Source organism: Leopardus geoffroyi, chromosome A3, assembly GCF_018350155.1.
Source record: "Leopardus geoffroyi isolate Oge1 chromosome A3, O.geoffroyi_Oge1_pat1.0, whole genome shotgun sequence".
Lineage (NCBI taxonomy): Eukaryota > Metazoa > Chordata > Mammalia > Carnivora > Felidae > Leopardus > Leopardus geoffroyi.
This window is the reverse complement of record NC_059336.1, coordinates 53856534-53881519: the sequence shown is the minus strand read 5'-3', so window position 1 is coordinate 53881519 and position 24986 is coordinate 53856534. Positions and strand designations below refer to the sequence as shown.

The 24986-nt window shown below is 43.8% G+C and overlaps 1 protein-coding gene across 4 annotated transcripts in view; it reads right to left on the bottom strand.

The window, feature by feature from the left end:
- Positions 1-24986, bottom strand: part of ST6GAL2 (ST6 beta-galactoside alpha-2,6-sialyltransferase 2) — an 84774-nt gene that overhangs the window by 49935 nt on the left and 9853 nt on the right. The window contains exon 1 of one of the 4 annotated variants that reach the window (XM_045445541.1): positions 948-1265. The exons of the other annotated variants lie outside the window; for them this stretch is intronic. The gene's annotated coding sequence lies outside the window, so the exon portion shown is untranslated. Of the gene's footprint in view, positions 1-947; positions 1266-24986 lie in introns of those variants that run through there. 4 annotated transcript variants of the gene reach the window in all.

The window sequence follows — 24986 nt, the reverse complement described above, 5'->3', positions numbered from 1 at the left end:
TTTCAGGTTAGCTCCCTACACTGACCAGACCACCTGACATCCCGTCTTGCCTAACACGCTTTTGTCTGCTGGAGAAACTGATCTTCCCAGGTATAGGCCTTGGAATCAACACCTCCCCAGAATCCACCTGCTTGGCCATTACTAGAGACAGCTTAGCCTGGGCACACCAACCACGTGGATTTCGCCCAGTCAGAACAGGCTGCCAGTTCACTAACATTTCCAGCTACAGGTGGGAAGGTCTAAGATCTCAAGGAATTTGTTATCTAGGTAGGAAGACCACAATTCTGACTGCTTGGGTCTCTGTCCCAGGATAAGTGAATGTAGAGAGGAGCGAAAAGGACTAGAGACGCGGGGGAGTAGGTTTGGACACTGAAGCACACATTGGTTTGGAACGGAGTCAGTCACCTCCAGCCAGTGGAACAACTGGGCTAAGTGCACCTGGGATGAGAATTTGCATGGTGCAAAGACAGGTGACCAGGAATGTTGGGCTCCGGCTGAACAAGGGTGGCCAATCTTATTAAGACGATGGTATTCTCTTTCTGAGCAAATAATTTCAGCAATACAAGATTTTTCCTCAAGTGGCAGGGCAGATGGGAAATAGTTTAAAAGGCAAGGACTCCCATATGTGAGCCACTCTGGGCAGCTTTTAGCTTTCAGAACTTTCTGCAATGAGGTGGCAGGTGCTGTTGGGGCAGAGGGAGGTGGAAATGATTCCAGACATCTATTATTGGTTGTGCAGAGACAACACAAGCTGCCTACCAGCTAGGGTCTGCTGGCTTCCTGAAACAGCATTCATCTGCTTTGGACACAGTGGCCTGTTTGTTTTACGATAATTAGCATTCAAATATTTACACTTTATACCAATAATATGCCAAGGCTCATGATTGAAGCTGTAAATTAGCTTCAGCACTGATGTTTAGTAGTCAAGAAGATGAAATGTTGCATACCTGCCACTGAGACTTGAAGGTTACACTCTGCTTCCTCCAATGTAACTGGGCTTCTGGGTCAAAGTGTAGGTGGTCAGCAGGTGGCTCTCCCAAGGAGGCCTCTGGACCAGTGGAAGCCACTCTTTCATAGGAAAAGCATGCCTTCCTGTCCCCACAGGGGTCAGAGCATCAATACGGACTGGCAGTGGATGCATGTGTGATGGCAAGAGGGTGCCAGCACCAATCAGGGGCACATCAGGGCCACCGTCTCTGGTCTACACAGTGTTGCACGGTGACATTGATGATTCCACACTGAGAAGGAAAGGCAACATATGGTTGACTGGAAAGCCCTTTGGTCAGACAGCCTGTTCAGATCCTTGCCGGCTCTGTTATTCTGGATAAATCCTTTGAGCCTCAGTTTCTTCATCCAGTGTGAGTCATAACACTGCCTCTATCACCACTGCTCTGTGAGATGAATGAGTCAGGCGCTGCGTGTGACTTGACTGGCACAGTGCCTGGCCCAAAGGGAAAGCTACATAAATATGATTTCAGTCCAGGTTTTGAAATCCCGTAAAAGCAAAAAAGTGGTATAACCAGCATGGATTTCACTGTATGAATATTGGTCCCATGCATAAACACATAAAGGCTCACCAGTAGGCATCCCTCTCTTTCAGTGGCCCCAAAAGGACATGCCCTCGTTGACATCAGCACAAGCAGGGGACTCCAGCTAATAAGCATGGCCCAGACCTAAATAAAGGCCTGTCTCTGGTGTCTCCGTCACAAAAAGCAGAACCCATCAGGGGCTGAATGCCCGAGAAGTATCTTCTTTGGGGCTTGCTGTGTTAGCTTATTGTAATTCATGTTACTCTAATTCAACAAATAGTTATTAAACTTAATGTCAGGCTGAATATGTATCCCAGAAGACTCTGCCTTTGGGGGAATTGAATGAAGTTCTTGGGGAAATTAAGATTTAAAATCTTGAACACCAAGAGTGCAAATTCCAACATGTCTCTTCAGTCCAGACACTGGGGCTGTCATCAGAGCCCAGGAAGAGAGTGTGCTTAGAAGAATTCCCTTTCAGAAAACTTCAAACCAGGGCACTGGTTTTGCCTATCAGGGGAAAGAGAATGTTTTCTATGGCAAGAGCCACATCTTAACAAATAGGGATCATAAAAAAAAAGCTAACTGCTTTAGATCCGTCTCCATAGATCAGCACAGGTGGATCTCAAGAATAATGCTGAGGGAAAACAGAAGCTGCAGAAGCAAACTCACAAGAGTCTTAATCATTTCTGGAGGGTTATAAAATGCCAGTACAAACCTCAGCAGTGACCAAAGAGGAAGGAGGACTGAGATTTTGAGTGGGAGGGAGGGTGCTTGCATCATTGCTCAAAAATGTCCTTTCTTGAGGCACCTGGGTGGCTCAGTTGGTTAAGCGTCCAACTTAGGCTCAGGTCATGGTCTCACCGTTTGTGGGTTCGAGCCCCACGTCGGGCTCTGGGCTGACAGCTCGTAGCCTGGAGCCTGCTTCAGATTCTGTGTGTGTGTCTCTCTCTCTGCCCTTCCCCCACTCAACTCTCTGTCTGTCTCTCTCTCAAAAATAAGTAAACAATGGGGGTGCCTGGGTGGCTCAGTCGGTTAAGAGTCTGACTTCAGCTCAGGTCATGATCTCGCGGTTTGTGGGTTCGAGCCCCGCGATCGGCTCTGTGATGACAGCTCAGAGCCTGGAGCCTGTTTCGGATTCTGTGTCTCCTTCTCTCTCTGACCCTCCCCTGTTCATGCTCTGTTTCTCTCTGTCTAAAAAATAAATAAACGTTAAAAAAAATTAAAAAAATAAACAAAAAAAAACTTAAAAAAATGTCCTTTCTTATAAAGAAAAGATTCAAAGTAGTAAGGCAGAATATTAATAGGTATTAAATCTGAGTATATAAACTAACTTATGTATTTTGTGTTTTGAACATATTTAAACATAACAATTTTACACATAACAAAAGTTACAAAAATAAAAGTTGTAATAAGAGTTGTAAAAATAAGAGAAATCACTAATTGTGTTTATATTTACATCTCTACTTCCTAATCTCTTTGGCTAATAACCCCTGCTTCCTCTGTTAGCACAAAGTATAAATCTAACGTTTAGATTCCAGCCTGGATTCCAGCTTTGGTTAAGACTCTCATGTGACAACATCATCAATCCAGCAATGAATAACTTACAGCTGTAATGATTTATGAAAGCATACAAAAGCAATGAGATTTTGGCCCTCACTCTTTCTAGCCATGTGATTTGGGGCAAGTTACTTTAGCTCTTGGAGCCTCAGCTTCATCATATGAAGATGAAAATACTCCTGACTTTAACAGACTGATACAGAATAACAGATTTTAATGAGAATATGCAAATAAAGTTTCTATTGTTGCCACCATAGGTTGTAAGTATCTAAAAACAGCTATGCCCTGTGGCCCCAGGCTCTGCCTTAAGCACTTATGGCTGCCATCTTGTTTACTCCTAACTACCTGAGAAGATGGAGTCTCTGAGTCCTGTGTTCTCTACTCCACCTCTTAATTCTCCTATAGAGGAGTTCCCAGTCCACTGAGGGACAAGGATAATGGCATGAATCTTGGTAGCACCAAACTAAGCTGGCCCAAAGTCTAGATTTGACAGTTGGGGGAAGCAATGTGGGGGACTGGCAACCCAATTTGTTCCCCACACCCAGGCCACAAGTTAGGCATGACTATCTGTAACGCACATAATAATTTAACCTCCATCTGTCTGACATTTGTGGTATCTTGTAAAATGCTGAACAGTTATTTCAGTGTCTCTCAAATCCTACCATCTGGGAACTATGGTGAAGCCCATTTTATGGAAGAGAAACATGAGTCCCAGGGCGGTGACTTAAAAGTCCCATTGTTAACCCGTGTGGGAGCCAGGACAGTACCTGGTAAAACAGCAAGCAGTCAAAATGAAGACAATGATGATGTGTATTTTCCTTACCTCCCAGGGTTGTTGAAAATGCCCAAGAAAAATGTGTTAGTAGGAACATTTAAAACTCAATGTCCTACAAATTCATTCAGTGTCCATGATATAAGGAATCATAAATACTTAGATTTCAATATTATGTCAGTTATCCTAGTTGATTTTTTTGTCCCATAATATATGTGTAAATAAAAAGATAAAAATCACCTTGGCAGATGAAGAATTGCCAGTGAAAATCGTAGACTGGTGAACATACTTCTGGGCAAGTAAAAATGACAACAGTTTGCTTTGTAAGGCTACTTAGTGGCTTTAGTAATGTAGCCTTAACATTCCTATAGTTTGGTTTTAAGAATGAAACTATTAAAACATTAAGAGAAAATGCAAGTTGTGAATGCCCTAACACCAAGTTCTTATGATAGGAAATATTTTCCATAGAAGTAGCAGAAGAAGGCAGCATATCTTCGAAATGCATTAACTTTTATATTAAAACACATATACATATTATGTTGTCAAATATAAATGAACTTGAACTTAACATAAAATATGAGACTTCAAAGAAACTTCTCGGTACAGAGCTTTCAACTCTGCCCTCTGACCTTCCAGAGCTCAGTGTTCTTCTCCCTAATGGAAAAATCTGAGAAGCTGGGATGAGACTCCAGAGTAAGGACCCCAGGGGCACCTGGGTGGCTCAGGAAGTGAAGTGTCTGACTTTTGGTCTCAGCTCCTGTCTTGATCTCAAGGTCCTGAGTTTGGGCCCCATGTTGGGCTCCATGCTGCGTTAAGCCTACTTAAAAACAAACAAACAAACAAACAAACAAACAAAGAAGGTCCCCAGTGCACTTAAGAATAACTTGGGTGGGGCCCCTGGGTTGCTCACTGGGTTAAGCATCCAACTTCAGCTCAGGTCACCATTTCCAGGTTTGTGAGTTCAAGCCCTGCATCGCGCTATCTGCTGTCAGCACAGAGTCCGCTTCGGATTCTCTGTTTCTCTCTCTCTCTGCCCCTTCTCCGCTTGCTTGCTCTCAATCTAAAATTAATAAACTTGGGGCGCCTGGGTGGCGCAGTCGGTTAAGCGTCCGACTTCAGCCAGGTCACGATCTCGCGGTCCGTGAGTTCGAGCCCCGCGTCAGGCTCTGGGCTGATGGCTCAGAGCCTGGAGCCTGTTTCCGATTCTGTGTCTCCCTCTCTCTCTGCCCCTCCCCCCGTTCATGCTCTGTCTCTCTCTGTCCCAAAAAAATAAATAAAAGTTGAAAAAAAAATTAAAAAAAAAAATAAAATAAAATTAATAAACTTAAAGAAAAAATAACCTAGGTATGATTCAAATGTTTCCTCTCTAGTATGCTTCTCCAGGTTCCATTTTCCAAAGCCAGTAAAAAAATTCCAGATTATGGAATAATTTCTGAAGTTTCTAATTCTTAGGATTAGCTCACCCTTATAACATCTTCTAAGTGCCAACACACCCCAGGCATGGCCAGTCAACTGAGTTACGGTTCCCCTGGGAACAGCAGCACAAATGTTTTTTTGTATCTGAGCGCACGTGTACCTACGAACACAGTGTTGGTCTTAACATTACTTCACTCATTCATTCATTCTACAGGTAACTGGGCACCTACTACACACTGGGTCCTGTGTCTACCATGTGGAGCAAATCAAATATAATCTGTCCCCTCCCCTGAGCTTATAGGACAGGAAAGGCAGAAATCAGGTATACAAATCTTGCAAGATACTGTGTAGTTTTAACTGATTTTTTTTTTTTTAACCACATTCCTTTTTACGCTGTGACCTTCCTGGTGACCTTGGCAGCTACTGCTAAAGGAGGAGGACCGAGATTTTGAGTGGGAGGGAGGATGCTAAACATAAAACAGGGGTGCTTGGGTGGCTTAGTTGATTAAGTGTCCAACTTCAACTCAGGTCATGATCTCGAGGTCTGTGGGTTCAAGCCCTGCGTCAAGCTCTGTGCTGACAGCTCAGAGCCTGGAGCCTGCTTTGGATTTTGTGTCTCCCTCTCTCTCTGCCCCATCCCCACTTGTGCTCTGTCTCTGTCTCTCTCTAAAATAAATAACATTTAAAAAAAATTTTTAACATAAGACCTCTAGTGCCCAAAGGAAAATTGTCACAAAGGAACCAGAAGGCGGTAACGTCAATTCTTGCCTTTGAAGTCCAAAAGCTAAATGACTTATTTTGATTAGATGGAGAGAGGTGGGTGGGGGATGGGACAGATGGGTGAGGTGTACTAAGGAGGGCACTTTTTGGGATGAGCCTGCATGTTACATGTAAGTAATGAATCAATGAATTCTACTCCTGAAGCCAAAATTGCACCGTATGTTAACTAAAGTTTTTAAAAATTAATTTATTTTAGTATTAATTTATTATTTTAAAAATAATAAATTAAATAAATTTAATATATTTATTTTGCATGATCAGGGGAGGGGCAGAGAGAGAGAAAGAGAGAGAATCCCAAGCAGGCTCCACACTGTCAGCACAAGAGCCCAATGTGGGGGTCAAACCCAGGAACCATGAGATCATGACCTGAGCCGAAACCAAGAAGTAGATGCTTAACCAACCGAGCCACCCCCTAATTAAAATTTAAATTAAAAAATAAATAAATAGTGGCACGTGGGTGGCTCAGTTGGTTAAGCATCCAACTTCAGCTCAGGTCATGATCTCACTCACGGTTCATGAGTCTGAGCCCCGCATCAGGCTCTGTGCTGACAGTTCTGAGCCTGGAGCCTGCTTCGGATTCTCTCTCTGCTTCCCCTCCCCACCCCTGACTCACACTCTGTCTGTCTCTCTTTCAAAAAGAAATAAACACTAAAAAATGTTAAAGAAATAAATAAAGTTCAAAAGCTGTATTTCAAGGGGTGGGAAAGGGCAGGACAAAAACTGGGAAGAATACTTGCTGAGCCCGTTTTCTCTTGTCCAAAGGGAGACTGGAAAGATCTCTGAACTGATGGAAAAGGAGAGTGGGAATTGAAACAGAACAACTGGGCACTGGCCAGGGCCCCCGAAGATGGTTTCTAATGTCAACCAACTGTGGCCTCCAAAGTAGACAGAATCCACAGACCCAGAGGGGACGCGCGGCACAGGCACGGGATGGAAGGGGGACAGTAGAGGGCGCCGTACTATAATGTACTGCAAGGCAGAAGGCCAGGCAGGTAGTTCAAGCCCAGCCAGCCCAAAATGCATGCACCTGCATGCTAAGGACTAGACAATTTCCCTGAAGTCATGAAGCTATCTAAGTTGGAAGAGGAAAAAAAAAAAGAACCTAAATCACCCACGTTAATGTCAACTTTGGTTAATTTACTCAACTAGAAAAGGTTGGCTGAATTGGTAGTTTGATTTTCCAACACTGGGTGGAATGGGGTCTCAAAATACAGCTTAAGTTGCATTGAGATAAATTTCCATTTCTTGAACACTTCTGGATGTGGACTCAACATACACACCTGCTACATAAGTGTACGGATACAACTGTGCTACGTTTTCTATCTCCTGGTGCCACCCACATTTATATCCACCATGTTGGTTTCTCCTCTGAACCGCAAACCTATATATAACCAACTACTCCCCTTCTGTGCTTCCTAGCAATCTCGAACTTCATGTGTCCATACCAAACACCTGTTACTCTCTACTCCTCCCTTAGCCTTTCCCCATCCAGTAACCAGCATGGCCATTCACCGGGCTGCCTGGGTCAAAGACTTTGGTGTTACTCTTGCTGCTTCTTTCCACTTAAACTTATGTCCAATCCCAACCACCAGCCCTGACCTGACCTAGACAGACCCAATCCTAAAACATGCCTGCACTCGCACAACTGGTTGCCTTCTCTGCCTCCCCAAAGTGGTCCACACCACCTCTCGCCTGCACCAGTGCAACAGCCCTGGAACCGGTGTCCCTGCTGGCACCCTGCCTTCCCTCTGTGCGTGCTGCAGGCCACAGAAAGAAACTCTTATGATGGGAATTTAATGTAGCCAGTTACCTGCTGTCAATCGCCCCTCCCCCCTTACCTCCCGTATGTGGTATGCCTCCACTTCTTTTGCTGACCTAATCTTTTAAAATTTTTTAAAAATATTTATTTATTTTTGAGAGAGAGAGTGTGAGCAGGGGAGGGGCAGAGAGAGGAGACACAGAACCCGAAGCAGGCTCCAGGCTCTGAGCTGTCAGCACAGAACCCGATGCGGGGCTCGAACCCATGAGCTGTGAGATCATGACCTGAGCTGAAGTCGGACACCCAACCGACAGAGCCACCCAGGCACCCCGACCTCACTTTTTTTTAAGTTTACTTATTTTTGGGAGAGAAAGAGCACAACCACAAGTGGGGGAAGGGCAGAGAGAGAGGGAGAGAGAGAGGACCCCAGGCAGGCTGCACACTGTCAGCATGGGACCTGAAGCGGGACTCGAACTCACAAACCATGAGATCATCACCTGAGCCGAAATCCAGAGTCAGAGGCTTAACTGACACAGGTGCCCCTTGCTGTCCTCATTTCACACCACTGCTCCCTTTGCCTTCCTCCGTCCTCCTGGCCCCTACAGCTTCCTGCACACTCAGCTCCCACCTGTTGCAGGGCTGGGGCCCTGCCTGGGCCCTTCCTATTGCCTGGGGCCATCCTCTAGAAGATGACCTGCCTTCCTCCCAGTTTTTATGTAAGTCTCTGCTCTACTCAGAAGGGCTTTCCCTGAAATACTCCTCCTCCCGGGGCGCCTGGGTGGCGCAGTCGGTTAAGCATCCGACTTCAGCCCGGGTCACGATCTCGTGGTCTGTGAGTTCGAGCCCTGCGTTGGGCTCTGGGCTGATGGCTCAGAGCCTGGAGCCTGTTTCCGATTCTGTGTCTCCCTCTCTCTCTGCCCCTCCCCCGTTCATGCTCTGTTTCTCTCTGTCCCAAAAATAAATAAACATTGAAAAAAATAAATAAAAAAAAAAAAAGAAATACTCCTCCTCCCGACCTCTCTCTCAGCCGGCTCTGTCTTCACTTTTGGTACTGCTCACCACCTGCTATGTTGTTTTTCTAATGCTATCCTTCTCCAACAGGCTGTAAGCTCTACAAGGGGGACCTGTCTTTCCTCACTCCCTAGACAGTGCCTGGCACATAGGAAGTTCTCAGCCACTCCAGGAACAAGGTGGGGAAATGAAGGAGGGACTGTAAGACAAAAGACTTTGGGGCCTAACTTAGGTTGGGGAGCCTGGGCGGATCATACGGTGGCAGTAAAATTTAAACTGAGAACAAATGGGTGGCAAGAATTAGGTAGTTGGGGGCCGGGTGCATTTCAAGTGGAAAAATAGGAGCTGTGAGGGTTAGGGCAGGTGGGAATCTGCGCGCCTGTATTGTGGTTTGGGTAAGGGCAGAGAAACATAATATCTCCTCTTCACAAAGATCAAACCCCTTGTTACTTAATCCCCAAACACACCATGATACGGAAATGCTGGCCTCTATGAAATATACTATCAAGAACTTGGGAGAAACACTATAATTTTAATGTCTTTATCACATCTAATGACATAAATAAAATGCAGTGGGTTTCACCCTCCCCATCAGAGTCAGTAGACAGTTTTAGCACACACAGTTGGCAAATGGGAACTTAGCACTATGACTTCTGGAAGTTTATTTGGTCATAGATGGAATGAGGAAAAAGGGAGAGATGTGAAAATAATATTGCGTCCACATGCACCCAGCCTTGACGGATAGCACAAAACTTCTGCAGGGCTCCAGCAGGACCAGAAGTTTACAAACAAGGCATCGCTGCCAGACGCCGGAAACCGAGATCTGCCCTGGAGAGGGACCGACCAGCCCCACTCCCGACATGGCAGGGACAGAAAAGTACAGAGGGAGGGAAGGGTGAGACCGGAGTCATGGCAAAATTATCAGAATAGGAGTTTAAAGCAACCAGGATGACACAGGAAAATAGCACCTCAAAGGAGATGAAAGATGCTGTCTGAAGACTGTGTCTCTGGGACGACAACAGGCATCATAAATCGTTCTGATGAATTCTGGTCCAGTATCTATGCTAAACAAATGCTCTGGTCATCTAACCCCACTCGCCCCAGCCCCTCCTCCTTCCAGCTGTAACTTTTCTCTGGGCTGCAAAAAGCCCTTTTATCTAATTTGTTAATAAGCCATGGCATGTAAGCTGCCCACCTACCCTTGATGGAGACACACACACACACATGCACACACACACACACACCACATCATATACACACAATGCACGCATTACGCCTTTATTATATGCCAGGCACTGTGCTACATGGTAGGGATCAAAAGGACAATACAACACCGTCTTATCCTTCATGAGTCTATAATTTAGTGAAAATAACTTTTTTTTTTTTTTTTACTAAATACAATTTATTGTCAAACTGGTTTCCATACAACACCCAGTGCTCATCCTAACAGGTGCCCTCCTCAATGCCCATCACCCACTTTCCCCTCTCCCCCACCCCCCATCAACCATCAGTCTGTTCTCAGCATTTCAGAGTCTCTTGTGGTTTGCCTCCCTCCCTCTCTGTAACTTTTTTTGTTCCCCCTTCCCCTCCCCCATGGTCTTTTGTTCAGTTTCTCAGGATCCACACATGAGTGAAAACATATGGTATCTGTCTTTCTCTGCCTGACTTACGGTGAAAATAACTTCTAAAGTTGTCTTCATGGTACCTGCGTCAGCCACGAACATTTCACTATTAAAGAGAATTTATGTTCATTTATTTTTATTTCTTACTCTTATGGAAATTTACAAGTAGTACTACATTTAGGCTATCTGTACCTAATTTCCATGCTGGGTAAGTGAAAGTCCTGTTAACAGAAAAAGAGAGCACTGATCCAACATTGATTCACTCAACAAACATCTCTTGTGAGGCCCACACTCAGACATAAAATTATCAGCAACAGCACCATATATTCCATGCAGCTTAAAGGAGATGCTACCACCAGGGCACCACGGTAATAAAACCGTATGGATATTTATGTTTTCTCTCACTCCACTGTGCATTTGCTCACTTTATTTCTGCTCTTGGCAAGATTTAAATAAAGGCTTTTTCTCCTCTGCTCTACAAATGTTTGCAGCAGCTACATTACACTGACTTAACACAGCATTAACTACAGTACAAATATACAGTCCTCATATTGCTTTTGGAACAAGGAAAACGTTTATGATCTCTGTCACAGAAACACTGAATTCACCAATCTAAAATTTATTTAAAATGTCAGATGACTTTGATAAAAATCTATAGCTCAAATTCAGCTCTCAACAGTGTGTAGTTATTACTTTGAATTTAAAAAAGAATGCACCCTCAAGGATGTTCTGGCTGTCTTCAGAATGTAAAGTTCAAGTCAAGCCATGTGGGCTACTGTGGGTTTACTCTGCATTATGTGCTAGAAAAGCATTCTGACTTGGTTGCCCCCCTCATTTTAGTAAAAACTTCAGTCCCCATTTTATAAGAAAACAAAATATCAGCTCTCAGTGGAAACCACTGAGAATTGTGCACCCGGAGGAACGTAATTTCACTGTGCTTTATGATGTGGACGCTAAATGGAGGCAGGTCATATAAGAAAACCACATTTTCTAGATGGAGACAGGGTAATTGAGAAAACTGGCTTCACACTAAAGAAAACAAGTAAGTGAGCTATTTTAAGTCTAATTAATACAACGCATAAAATACATTTTGGTTTTCCCTCAACCCCAAAATAAGTGAATACAGTAATAGAATCATGAGTTCATGGCTTACAATGTCAATGCCATTTGTCTTAGAAAAGCCAAAGAACATGAAATCAGTGGTTGTATTTTCTCCCTCCATCCTGGAGACTAGGGAGTTTTCACAAAAGCCAGGACAGACCTTACAAGGACTCAAGGACTCCAACTTTTTTTTTTTTTTTTTCCACCAAAGAGGGACCCACGGTGTGCGAAAATGAAGCACGTTACCTGTGTTGCAAGAGTAACTGGAGGCAGATACTCACAATGCATTCCCTGTCATCTAATGATACCAAATAGATCGGATCACAGATTTTACTTCCGGAGTATTTTAAAGTTCTGTAGCCCAAGAGAATCCTGCAGGAATTGGGAAGGAGAAATCTGAAGAATAAAATTACTACATTGTAGCATCTGTAGAATCATTCCAATGGAGTCCCAAATATTCTGGGGAGCATAGGTGGTCCCCTCTTTAAGGCACAGTATTTCTGAAGCTGACTGCAGAGCAGATCACCGCAAGGTGGCATCCCAGGCACCGGGGCAGCATCCCTTAAGGGCACCATGCACCTGAGGGAAATATACTGGAAAGTATTCGGAAGTCTGGGTCCTCAGTTTGCCAATGGTGGAGGCTGGTGGTACTGGATTAAACCTCTGCCAAAGCTAGGAAGGGCTATTATCATTATTAGGTGCCGGTGCTTTCTTCTTGCTGGTGGAGACAGCACAGAAGTTATAGAACAAGGGCCTGGTACCATCCCAGAATCTCTAGCGCTGCGTGTTAAAAAGGAAACTTCCTGGGTCCCACTGTGACTTCCTGAATCAGAATCAGAGGAGGAGGGCCGCTGAGCCTGCATTGCAGACACTCCCCCTTGGGCCATTCGCCCTTGCCCTTGGCCTTGCCAGGGCCAGTGAATGAGCCTGAAGCCAGGGAGGCCGGTAAGAATGGGCCACTGCATTCTAAATGCTCCTCCAAGGCGGTTGGGCAAGAATCTGCCCCAGACTACCCGCTGACGCCTGTCTGACCACAATCTCATAATCCTGTCACCGCTAGCTAACAAAACCAACCTGCACCACAACATGTTAATCCCTGGGGTCACCCCCGGGCCACATGTGACTGATGCCAGGCACACATCTGCATGTCTTTGAAATGACCTGTCACCTTTTAAGAGCCAGCTTCAGCATCCCTCTCAGACATTCCTTATCATTTCCTGCACTGCCCCAGGACTTCGTACACACTACTCCTCCCTCCTCCCTCGGGGCAGAACCTCTGCATGACCAATGGGCACCTGCCTTCCAATGCTTGTATGCACATGAATGAAAGGGGAAAAAAAAGCATTCATTACACTTGCAAAAACCTTACCACAGCATTAACGACAGTATTTCCACTAGACATTCAAATTTCCATTCTATAGGGAAAAGACAATGACTTGAGTTACAAACACCTACATTCAAATACTTTTCCATGTAAGTTTCTTCCCTTATTAACCATACCAACGTGGGTAAGTTATTAAACCAAAGACCGGTTTCTTCAACTGCAAGACTGAGGTAACATCACACAGCTTAGCCAGCCTTTAAGAGGATTTTAACTGACCTCTATATGAAAGTCAATTAATGCACTGCCAGGCACGGATGCTTCAAGAATGTTCGTTCCCTTCCCCTTTTCCTTTTGTACACTTTCTAATTGGCTCTGTAATGGTCTACAGGAGCCTATAGAGCTTGTAACAAATCTTCCCAAAGAAACTTCTATGCCAATTTCATTCCTCCTTAGTAATGTGCTGATAAATGTTTGACGACTGGCTCTTGGGAAAGAGAAGTGGGAAGTGGAGGGCTGATTTTGGCATTGTCCCATTTCCTTGGAGTACATCCTTCGGTCATGGCCAGTTTTAAACTACTAAGGTGAGGCCACTGAACACAGAGAAGAGATCCACAGAAGCTTATTGTCGTACAGTATTTGCACCATCAGCCACGGCAGATGTGAACACCTTCGAGAGCATAGATGATAGTAAAATGTAACTGAAATAATTAGGAAATGATGAATGTTGAGAAAGGACTGTTTTAAAGTAGTTTAACAACTGGCTCACAAAATTCCCGAGCGAGTATTCACCGGCCGGCTCTAAGCACACCACTGTATCTCACCTCATCAAGAAAATGCTGACTACAGCGTATTAATTCCGGGGTGTTCTGATTTGCAGACTATATAGGGGGGCTTTATTTATGCAGGACCCTTTAAGCAGATGCAGAAAGTATATGCTTCGAGTTTCTACAAAGGTGAAATATGGCTACAGAACAGTACACATCTGTGCAGTACTGGGATAGTGCTCCCTGTGCATTAGCTCTGCCGGGCAAAGCCCTTGCTGTAGAGGAGGAAGCTTCTACAGTGCACAGCTCACGGCCAGCACCCAGTCAACATGATGGCAATAATAAAACTGATTTATTGCCACTCTTCTTTCCATCAGGTCCTCATAACATACGTTTGTTAAGCCTCTGCTTTTTATCTAGGCCCCTTCCAGTTGCTAGATGCTATGTCACGATGCAACGAGTTTTAGTATCCATGTCAGACATCTGACACTCTCCTGGACACAAGGAAGCAAGTTGCCCACAGGTAAAAAGAGGTGTGGAACTGGAAGCCATGTTTCATATTTTTATAAAACCAGTTGGCTCTTCAAAGCCCTCAAGGCACTACATTTTATTTGCTTATGCATCTGAACAGGCACTGAATTGTTTCAACAGAGATAATAAAATGCATTTGTGGCTTATAATTTTTTTTTTTCCACCCTGCTCAATTCTAGAAGTTGCATTTCATGACTCTGGCTTGCCTCCACATTTGGTAGTCTTTCCAACAACAAAACCATCTTATTTGAAGACTCACCCTGTAGTCCGAAGTGGTTTCAGAATATATGGGGTGCCTGGGTGGCTCAGTTGGTTAAGTGTCCAACTCTTGATTACGGCTCGGGTCATGATCTTACAGTTAGCGAGTTTGAGCCCCGTGTCAAGCTCCACGCTGACAGTGTGGAGCTTGCTTGGGATTCTTTCTCTCCCTCTCTGTATCCCTCCCCCAGTCACACGTGCGTGCACGCTCTCTAAATAAATAAATAAATAAATAAATAAATAAATAAACAAACAAACTTTAAAAAAGAAAAGAGTGAACTTTAAGTAAAGGCATGCTATGTACCAAGTGTGGTACTTCATACACCACAAACAGGGCTTCATTTAAACTTAAAACAACCAATGAGTTCGGTCATATTATTGCTCAATTTTATGATGAGGAAAGAGGTTCCTTGAAGTTAAGAATCCATTAGATGTCAGCAGGGCCACCTTCATGGGATGTGACTTGTGTCATGTCACAGGACCCCACATACAGAAGGACCATGCTTGCTTTGATTTTCTCCTGCCACTGTCTTAAAGTTATTAATAATTTCACCTTTGAGTTTGTGTTTTCCAAGTAAAATCCAATGGGAAAATGGGGCAATGGGACAATGAAGCATTCCCATGAGCAGACCAGACATGTATAACGTGTGCAGTATGTGTGTCCACCCTTCCTTGCCAGCCCCTTCACAGACAGCATGCCTGACGCCCTGTGGATCTGGTGCATTGGAAGTTTAGCAAGACTCAAAGTGAGGACACAGTAAGCATGTTACCTCTGTGACTAAGTAGGGGGATCTGACAGCCCCGAGGGGCCATGCTTTGTTAGAGCCAGAACTGTCTTCAAAAGCAAAAAGAAGCAATGGTGTTCTAAGAAACACAATAGGCCAAGGGCTCTCATCGTGTCCTTTCTCATTGCCCTGGATGAACTGTCCACATATGCTGAAAATAATGATGTAGAAGAAAAGCCTGGAATTCCTTCCTTACGGGAAAGCTGAGGTTGGTAGAATCGCATGTGTCACGAGGTGAAATAAAAAGAGCTGAGTTAGTTTTGAGTTATGTCTCCACTGTTCTGGTAAGAATGAAATATGTAAGCCTGTGCCCGCCAGGAAGTACACATTGTGTAATCTCACTGATTGTGCACAGGAGTTAAATGATCCTACATGTGGATTTAAAAGTGGCATTGCACAACAAAAATGACCAGTAAAATTGATGTTAATAATTAAATTTTAATTCCTCTTTCCTTAGAACATTAAAAACACCATGACACGCAAAAAAAAAAAAAAAAAAAAAAAAAATGGAAGGAAAGGGAAGGAAGAAGTGTTTTGTTTGGGTGCTGTTAAGGGCATTATCCCCCCCTGCTTTTTGAACAAGGGTTCCCCCTGCCCCCTCGCATTGTGCACGGAGTCCTTCAGCCAGCCCTGGGTGTCACGCAGCCTGTAAGCGGCAGTCAGGATCCAAACCCAGGCTGACTGCAGAGCTTCCTCTACTTTCACACCATCTTAGGCGGCCTCCGGTTAAAAGCAACAGTGCTCCCAGCTTCAGAACATTTTTGTCATTATTCCACTGTTAGCAATCTGGACAGCACACAATTAATTGTTTATTCCCTTTGGCTTTTCTTGTTTTCTTCTTGTTTTCTCTGGATCATTTAAGGCTGTATTTTCTCTATTCACTGAGTAAGTATTCACTCTGAGCCAGGAACATATAAGAGTCTCAGCAAAGTGTAGAATGTTAGAGTCGAAGATGGCAAAGTCATTTCTAAGAACCTTAATAAAAACAAATAAATGAGGAGTTTTATGTAACTTCAAAGTCTTTCTGCTTATTTTCCCCAATACTTAATTACTTTCATAACCAGAGGCTGCATTTTACAGCAGGTGTAATCCTTCCGGGGACTGGGCTGGTTAAGACGGAGGAGGGAGGGACTGAAATGAGCATTTGGTTGCTAAATGGGTGTGTTTGGTTGAACACCAAATGTGGGTGAGAAGTAGCAGATGAAAATTCTGTGTGCTTGAGTCCCACAGCGAACTCAAAGTCAGGGAATTTCCACCCTAGGAACTGTCTGCATCTTTAAGACCCCCAAATCATTGTGTTGTAAGTCACATCAGCCAAAACTCACTTTAAAGAATAAGGTATTCTATAACAAGGCAATGCAATAGCAAAACCACCACCACCAAAACAAAACCCCAAAACTTTTATGAGGGCTGATGAGGCAAAGGCCAAAAAAATGTGCTAGACCTGTGGCCAAGTTCATTGCCTTTGACTACTGTGTTGTGGTTCTACTAATATCAGCCACAAATGACCACCCTTGAGCCCGGGATAGGAGTGCTGGTTGGTACTTGAGCATAAAAAAGACGCAGACGATTTACTCTCATTTTACAAAGGAGAAACTTAAGAACAAGTTGAAGAAACCACAGACCTAAACCCCAAACAGAAAACTATAAAATGCCTCAAAGGTAATATAGGGGGGAATCTTGATGACCTTCAGTATGGCAGAACTTGTTAAAGACAACACCAAAGGCACTATCTATAAAAGGATGAGTTGATAAGCAGAACTTCCTTGAAATAAACAACCTCTGCTCTCTGAAATACAATCGCAAGAGTGTGAGAAGACCAGTTACAGACTGGGAGAAAATACTTGCAAAAGACACACCTGATAAAGAACTGTGAGCAAAATTACACAAAGAACTCTTAAAACTCAACAGTGAGAAAATAAACATGATTAAAAAATGGGTTAAAGCCCTTAACAGACAACGTGTCAAAGAACATATACCAATGGCAAGTAAGTGTATGAAAAGATGCTCCACATCATAAGTCCTCAAGGAAATGCAAGTCAAAACAACCATGAGATACCCCTACACACCTGCTAGAGTAGCCGAAATCCAGAACACTGACACCAGCAAGGATGTGGGCCAAGAGGAGCACTCACTCATAGCTGGTGGGAATGAGAAAATGGTACAGCCACTTTGTCAGCTTCTCAGAAAGCTAAACATCCTCTTGTCTTACGATCTGGCATCATGTTCCAGTCATGTTAAAAGGAACTGAAAACTTACATCCACATAAAAACCTGCACGTGGATGTTGACAGCAGCTTTATTCACAAGTGCCAAAACCTGGAAGCCACCAAGATATCCCTCAACTGGCTAAATGGATACATAATCCATTGGATAAATATGAACGGATAAATAAGCTGTGGCAACCAGATAATGGGAAGTTATTTGGCACTAAAAAGAAACGAGCTGTCAAGCCATGAAAACACACGGAGGAATCTTAAAATGTACTAAGTGAAAGAAGCCAATCTGAAAAGCCAATCACAAACTTTGTGATTCCAATTATATGATATTCTGGAAGAGGCAAAACTATAGAACCAGTAAGAGTTCAGTGGTTGTGGGAGCTGGTGGCGGGGGGAGGAGGTGGTGGTGAACAGACTGAGCACAGAGGATCTTTAAGGCAGTGAAAATACTCTGTATGACACTCTAGTGATGGATACATGTGAACATTTGTCCAAACCCACAGCACGTACAACCCCAGGAGTGCACCCCAATGTGAACGGCGGACTCCGGGTGACAGTGATGTGTCAGGATAGGTTCACTGGCTGTAACAAATGTACCGCTCTGGGGGGAGGGGGGGTGGTGCTGATGGTGGGGGAGGCCGTGCACCTGGGAGGGCAGGGGCCTGTGGGTAATCTCTGTGTTCTGCTCAATTTTTGCTGCAATCCTAAAGCTACTCTGAAAGTCTTCATGCTAAAAGATGTAGAAATAAAAGGAGAAGAGAAAAACTCACACACAAATCACCCCGAAGTGGAGGCCCTGGAATCTGAGACTGGGTCTGTTGAGTGCAGGCCTCTCTCCTCAGGCAGCCCCTCCATGGCTTACAAAGCGCTTTCATACACTGTGCAACTCAGTGCCATATGGATTTTGGATTAAATGTTCAATTCTGACCTCAGTTACACCGAAAATAAACTTTTCACAGGTCATAAATTTTTAGAACCTGCCATAATAAACGAAATATCTGTGTACAAGTCCCAAAGCAAAGATAACGGTCCTGAAAACCTCCAGCAGTGGTTCAATAGTGCTTGCTGTTAATGCAAAAGTCCTGACATCATGTGTCACACCAAAGAGATGGGAGACCAGCAACTGAAGAAAGGTGGGGGTTGACGAAAAACTGTCAACCATCTACCATCGGTGTTGGGGCCGGGGAGCTTAAGAGACAATACAAGCCTACGTGTTCCTCTTTTTAAGAAGGAAATTTCTAATCTCAGAAGGTACCTTCTACAAATTTCTGTTCCCACTTCTGTTTATTATGGCTGAAGAGCATGAATCAGAAAGTGCAATAGAAAAAAAAAAATGATTAAATACGTATTTGTGGAAGGAGTGCCATCACATTCCATGCTAAGTTAGTAGTAAGATCGCTGTGTCCAGCATGAAAGCAGCTTCTTTTATTCAACAACTGTCTATGGAAGGTGAGAGAAGATCCCATATTTAAGAATTCTGGGGGTGGCAAAGGGTAGAGAAGATCTGTGGGTGGTGACCAGAATTCCCAGGAGTCCAGGACAGCCAGGCCAGGAGACACAAGCCGCGCTGTGAAAGTCCTAGGGAGGGAGTCATGACTCACTAGAATCAGGGACTGCAAAGGCTCCCCTCAGGCAGGTGCAGCCAGGGAGTGAGGGGAAGCCATCTGGGTCTCTGGCAGCTTCCCTTGCATACAGAGCTTACCTCTTCCATGCAGATATTCCAGGAAATACCAAAGCCAGGCAACTCTGTTAATTTCCTTCAGCAAACAGAAAACATATTTCGCCTCATCTTTTCACCTTGTCCTCTAGAAGCCCCAAAACAACAGCTGCCCTTTGAACTCAATGGGAACTGCTCCTGTCCTAGGAAGCCTGCCTGAGATGGGGCCCAAGGGACCCCTTTCCTGCCTGTTTTCTAGGTCAGGGAGGGGAAAGACTGACAGTTTACGCAGTACAGAAGCCCCCTCTGGCCGCTTAAGCTCTCTGGGCAGGAGCAGGGCCTTCAAAGCTGTCAGTCAGACCCTTCCAGAAAGCTGAAGAACCCTGGGGAGGGAAGAAAGGATTTGTTTGCTTTTAAGCCTTTCTCATTAATTTGACTGATAGCTGAGGCCTCACTTGCATGCCCAGCCATGTGGGGATTTGGGGCTGAAGCCCCCTCTCCCAGCTCCAAGGGGGTCCCAGCTCCCCCTTACACCTGCGCCTCACCCCTTCCTGATTCAAAGCAGGACTGAACAGAGGGCCCATCCTGGAAGGCACCTGACCTTTGAGCCTGGGAGAAAGATTATCCTTTAGTTATTTATTTGTGAAGACTATAATCGGCCACGTTCCACTTCACCTGGTGTGGCCGATGTGATGTGTCTGTGGTGACTGCTAGGGAGCCCATCCGCAAAACGGCCAGGGAGGGGAGCACAGGGAGAGCCAGCTCTGTACAGACAGTCGCCTGGGAGATCCCTGCATTCAGCCACTGTTTGGACAAGGAATTCTCCCAATCACTGCATGGCCACATCTCCATCTTTCCCTTGGCAGGGAGGGCGGCAGGCACAATTCATATCACCCTGCAGGATGCTAGTCTTCCTGGGAGAAGGCCTTGCCTCCAAAAAACAAACAAACAAAAAAAAAGAATAAATAAATTATTTGGGGGTGTCTGGGTGGCTCAGTCAGTTAAGCATCTGACTTTGGCTCAGGTCATGATCTCACGGTTCGTGGGTTCTAGCCCCGCGTCAGGCTCTGTGCTGACAGCTCAGAGCCTGGAGCCTATTTCAGACTCTGTGCCTCCCTCTCTGTCTGCCCCTCCCCTGCTCGCACTCTGTCTCTCTTCCTCTCTCAAAAATAAACGTCCAAAAAAATTTTTTTTAAATACATTTTTTTGCTGTTCAAACTGAATGTTTAATAGTAATTCACTAAGAGGGCCTTCAAAGTTACAACTTTGAATTACTTCAGATATTCATGAAAGGTAAATGCAGGACTTCCTGTTAGATCCATATTATTCATCACTAGTTTCTAGGAAGCCACAAAATTGTGTTTACTTTGAGACTTACTGCCTGAGAGTAAATCTTCTGAAGGAGTCTAAAGCATTTGGGGGCGGAGGGGGGAGAACAAAGAAAAGAAAACCAAACCAATAAATAAGCAAAACACCAAACCCATTACTAAAAGCACAGGCCAAATTTGGTGCCTCCCCACACAGCCTGGAATCCATCTGAGACGAGTTCCAATATCCAACGATTGTGAGTTTCCTGAAAGGTTCAACAATTGTTGGTGGGTTGGTTTGTCGCAGGGGTAGGCCTTCCTGGCTGGCACCAGATTTCCAAAACACAGTAACAGAATCTTTTAACCACATCCAGTTATCAAAAGCCATGTCTGGGACAACAACATAATTAAAAAGCGCCAAGAAACCCACTGGCATAGAAAGCCTTATTAAGCTGGCATAGCATGACTCACAAGGAAAATTAAAAGGGCTTGGGGGTGTGTAGGGATCTAAGGTCATTAAGAAAAATGAAATAATTTAAACAGATATTCAAATTTGAATACATCACTTTAAATAACAGCCATGCCCTGATGCTCTGGTGCCTAACCCTGACTTCTACCCGTAGTTTTCTTACTTTAAAAGCTTCCTTTGCCTGGTGTGTGAATCCAGGGACAGATGTGAGTCTGTGCTGATGATGTGGAGATGTACCCATAGCCTCCGGCGGAGGAGGGGTCACCAGAAGGAACAGAGTGCCACAGTCAGCAGCACGACAACTGCTAATAGCCAGCACACATGAAATCATTAAAATCCACTTAACTTGACTATGAAAGCGATTTAAAGCTATTTCCGTGGGTGAGAGGAAATCCACACTTAGGTTCTTCTTTCTTTACTCCCAAGTGGTTCCATGATCTTAAGCATATGTAAATGGAGCACGGAAATAGTTTATTCAAACGCTCCAAGCATTTTTTAAAATTCCTCCAGCTTCTGTTAAATTCCTGCAATGTTCTATTTACTGCTGGGGACCGCCAAAGGTCCCTAACTTCAACCATGGGTAACATTTTTTATTTTAATTCTAGAATGGGTTCAGAGTAAGGGAAAGTGTCCCCTTAATTAAATGACTCATCCCAGGCATTCCCTAGCTCTAACCCAGTGTTTTGGGAGACTGCAAACTTTAAAACAAAACTCATTTAAATAGTGGGGAGAGAAATGCACAGCATTTGGTACTCTGCAGGATGTGCATCTGGGAAGATACGTTGAAAATACACTAGATTCCACATAAATTTTTGTGGAATGAGTGACCCCAGACACGCACTGACCCCCCTGTCGGGGAAGGCACCTCAGCCCTGGGGGCTGTCTCCTCCAGGAAGCACTGGCAGAATGAGGTCAAGGCCACACCATCAGACACACAGGAAGAAGGCACAGCACAGTGCCTTCTCCAGGCTTTCAGCTAAAGGTGTGCACCTTTCCGCTTGCACCTGGTTGGACTGATCTCAGGATAAAGGGATTGCACTTATAATTCCTCACAGACAGCTCATATTTCATACTGTCCCCGGGCTAGCAGCACCTTTCCCAGTTTTAATACCTATTCATAGATGATTTGTGTGGGCAGCCAGAAAAAATGCAAGCCCACAACAAAATGCTGCTGAGCCCATTCGCTCTGGAGCAGCCTTTATTATCACACCAGGTGCTGATAATGTATGTAGCTCTAATTGTTAGAATTTGATACATTTATGAATCCTAGACAAAGTGCTTTTATAAAACCTCCCTGGGCAGATCCTCCCCAATTTATTTACTAATCACTTACCAATTACACGTGTCCCTTACTTGGGAATGCTTTGTTAAAGGAGGAACAAAGACGCCCAGCCACATTTCTACCACTTATGAAAAGAAATGTGAATTTCTAGTGCTCTCGGTGAGATTCACAAGAGGCCTAAAGATTACAAGGTTGAACAGTTTAACTCTGATTTCCTAATATCACTAGTAAATGTGTTTCTCCAAAGTGATTAACTGCAACTCTAAAGATAATGTATGTACAGAATGGTCCATTCGGTCCATAGTCCCTTGTCTTTAGAATAGCCTGTTTATAAATGGATGGCTAGAATTGGATGAGCTATATACGTGGGGATTTGCCTTGAAAAAAAAGGCAGAAAGGATCTCACCCTCTCCCCTTCATTTGTAGAAGTCATGTTTATGGAGTGGACGGTAGTCCTTTCAAATCTGAAATACTTTCAGCTCCGTTCATTCAGTTAACATTGATCAAGCCATCTACTGAGCTCAGTATCTTGAGATGTACTAAGGAGCTGGGGACACAGCCTCCCACGGCTGCCTGCAAGCACCTTACAGTTAAGCAGGGGAGAAAAAAAGTAAAAGGTTAATTACAACACAGACTGGGAGGTGCAACAAAGACAAATGGTGCTATAGCACAGGAGGGGACCACACATCGTGTGTGTATGTGTGTGTGTGTGAAAGAGACAGGGACAGCAGGAGGAAGAAGCAGGTCCATCCTTAAACTCAGCCTAATATAGTCAGAGACACCCTTAAAGTAGTAAAGAGGAGACAAAACTGGGGCCCAATTCAGAAGCACATGATATTCTAAAAATTCCAGGCTGGGTCCTGTATGCCATGGGGTGGGGGTGGGGGGGGGGTGGGAGGGCGCGGCACTAAGGAGAGGAGAAGGTCACATGATCAAGTTTAGGGTTTGGAAAGATGGCTCTTTGCCAATATGGACAACATACGGGGGTTCAGGAGGTGAGCAAGAGTGGACAGAGCCATCTGTAAAGTGAATTCCTCATTTAAATGCTCCTTCTGCTAATAGAGCGGGGCTTCCCTCCATTTTTTCTGTAAAGAATATGATAAACAATAGAAGCTGGAGCCCAAAAAACATTTTGCCTTCCAGAAACAGTAAATGTCAGGAAAGAAACTCTGGACAATCACATGAAGTATAATCACATATTTCTGAACCACTTAAGTAGTACACGCCCAAGGGCATGCTGTACAAAAGCCAGCATTTTCAGAGGCAGGTGAGAGATACAGCTTCCTCTTTAGGAGACAGAAACCAAATCATGAGACTCTTAATGCCATGTGAGCTTTGACTGCCAAATGCCCTGCTCTCTACCAACTGGGTTCCAATGGCATCTGGCTTTGGGTTTAAGCCAATCTCTTTGGCTTTAGGCAAATCCTGAATTTATACAATATAATTCAAGTACATCAGACTATTATTAAGCAGTCTGCCTGTTAACCTTTTTACTTTTTTTAAATCATATTTCCAATTTTTAATTCTTTTCTGGTAAACGTTAAGATATCATTCTATCTTTTCTTTATATCCCTTTGAACTTTACTTTCTTTGGTACGGTGAAAACCTTTTTTCAAGTTGGTCAGTGTACCAAGTACAGGCCAGGCAACTGATGGCCTGGAACTGAGTCTTCAGGGTTTTTTTTTTTTAGTCTTTTCAGTTTATGGATTTTTATTTATTTCCAAATAGCAATGTAGACTATCTCTAGGCAGACAAAAACTCTAAAGAATCTATATGATTTTAATCTTCCATGTCCTGCTGAATTTTTCTGAGCTAGTCCCTTAAAAAATCTAAAAAAGTCGTATTATGTAAAATATCTCATAGAACTATCCATCTATCAGTGTCCACTTACAGTATGAAAGTATGCCAAATTCACAAATCAAAGGCTAAAAGTTGCCAAATGAAACTAAATTCAGTTAGTAAAGAAAGCTTCATTTTGAAGTTTTTTTCCATAGAACTGTCCTATGTTCAATTTTATTTTTTTAAGTTTGTTTGTTTGTTTATTTATTTATTTATTTAGGCAGGGGAAGGACAAAGAGAGAGGGAGAGAGAGAATCCCACGCAGGCTCCACACCGTCAGCACAGAGCCCAATGCAAGGCTTGAACCCACTAACTGTGAGATCATGACCTGAGCCGAAACCACGAATCAGATGCTTAACTGGCTTAGCCACCTAGGTGCTCCAGTTTTATTTTTAATAAGGGGAAATATATTAAAATATATCTTCAAGATTTAGAACATAATGTTACTAGCTTTTAATACACTTAAAAAATATTTTGATCCTGTTGTGTAGCGAATGGAAAGGAAGATCTGTAGCATCCAAGAAACAGCAAAACTAAGTGACATTTATGTTACTAACAACCTACAATTGTTAATAACAAAATGCACTTTTGTTCCATGCACAGCATGGAAGTTTCTGAACCAAGAGCAAACTTCTCAACTTTAACAGCACAACCTATATTTCATTGCTGGTTAACGCTGCTTTAACTCTAAAAAATATATATACCATACTGTTAAAACGTCATTTTGTTTAAAACTGAATGCAAGCAGGTGACACAAAACTCCTCTGTTCTGTGAGAAATCAGGATAATGGTTACCTTCCGCTGGACAGTGACCAGAAGGGTCAGGCTTCAGGGATTGTTGGCAATATTTTACTCTTTTTTTTTTTAAGTTTATTTATTTATTTATTTGAGAGAAAGAGAGAGAGAGAGAGAGAGAGAGAGAGAGAGAGAGTGAGCATGCATGTGCATGTAAGGGAGAGGCAGAGAGAGAAAGAGAGACATAGAGAGAGAATCCCAAGCAGACTC